General features: G+C 34.2%; 1 pseudogene; it reads left to right on the top strand.

Annotated features, from left to right (window-relative positions):
* The first annotated feature begins 580 nt into the window (after positions 1-580).
* On the top strand, positions 581-900 carry LOC105513928 (annotated as a pseudogene).
* Positions 901-1,221: the final 321 nt, after the last annotated feature.

Below are 1,221 nucleotides of genomic sequence, written 5' to 3'. Positions count from 1 at the left end.
GTGGTACAATTAGTGCTCTGAAAAGTGGATCCATATTCATATATTGCTATTTATAGGTTATAAATATTACCTGTATATAAAAAGTACAAAATATTTCCAGTTATAAGTTTACAATTAAAATACAATACTAGAATTTGAAATAAGACTGTTTTTTATTACATGGGAAACTGTCTTTAAAATAGAACAGACTAATCCTGAAAAATGGGCTAGAACAAATGGTAAAAATGTGTATGCAAAGCCCAACTGCCACATAAACTTAATCTGTTCTCTAGATATTTGAACAATACATGGCATCCAGCCTCTGGAAATCCCACAAAAATGTAATGAATTCATGTATAGTTGAGTATTTGTCCTTCTTTCATGATAGATTTGTCCCTCGTTCATGATAATTTCCATGTCAAAATTGAAATTTCTTTCTAAGAATTCAGTGATTGCTAAACTTTCATATGTGGAATATATTTATGCTGCTGTTTAGGCTGTGCTGGCTTCAATCAGAAGATCCAAGAAAACCGTGAATATTTTGTATTCAAGTGACACAACACTGGGAATCTTACCTGTCTTTCAAACTGGCATTGGGCTCATGGGGAACTTATTGCTATTCATTACATGTATGTACATCTTCTTATTTCGGCCCCATCAGAAGAACCCCTTAGATGTGATTCTTATGCACCTAACTTTGGCTAACATTATAACAATTATCATCAGGGTGTTCCATATATAATGTCATCCTTCAGAATTAGAAGTACTTTTGTTGATACCTGTTGTAAAACAGGGCTATACATTTATAAAATGACATGGGGCATTTGTGTATGTACTTCTCTCCTGAGTATATTTCAGGCTGTTATTATCAGTCCTTATCATTCCAAGTGGGCGTGGCTCAAACCTCAAATCTCCCCATAATTTTTTCCCTTATTGATTTATTCCTAAATAAACAACATGCTAATCAATATGTGGGTCATTATAAGCATCATAGCCACCAGCAAATCCACTAATGTTGGACTTGGATATTCTCTGATATACTGTAAAACAAACATTTTATATACTGCCATGCTATGATATTTCAAAGTGCCATGTTTACTCAAGGTTTCCTCTTTTTGTTCCTCATGATTTGGAGTAGTTTCTACATGGTGACTATTTTCTTAAGGCGTCAAAAGATGGTCTTTCATATTCACAGTATCAGTCTCTCGCCACAGTCTTTTCCTGAAACAGAAGGCACTCATG

This window comes from Colobus angolensis, unplaced genomic scaffold (assembly GCF_000951035.1).
Source record: "Colobus angolensis palliatus isolate OR3802 unplaced genomic scaffold, Cang.pa_1.0 Scaffold237, whole genome shotgun sequence".
NCBI lineage: Eukaryota > Metazoa > Chordata > Mammalia > Primates > Cercopithecidae > Colobus > Colobus angolensis.
This window is presented reverse-complemented; position numbering and strand designations above follow the sequence as displayed.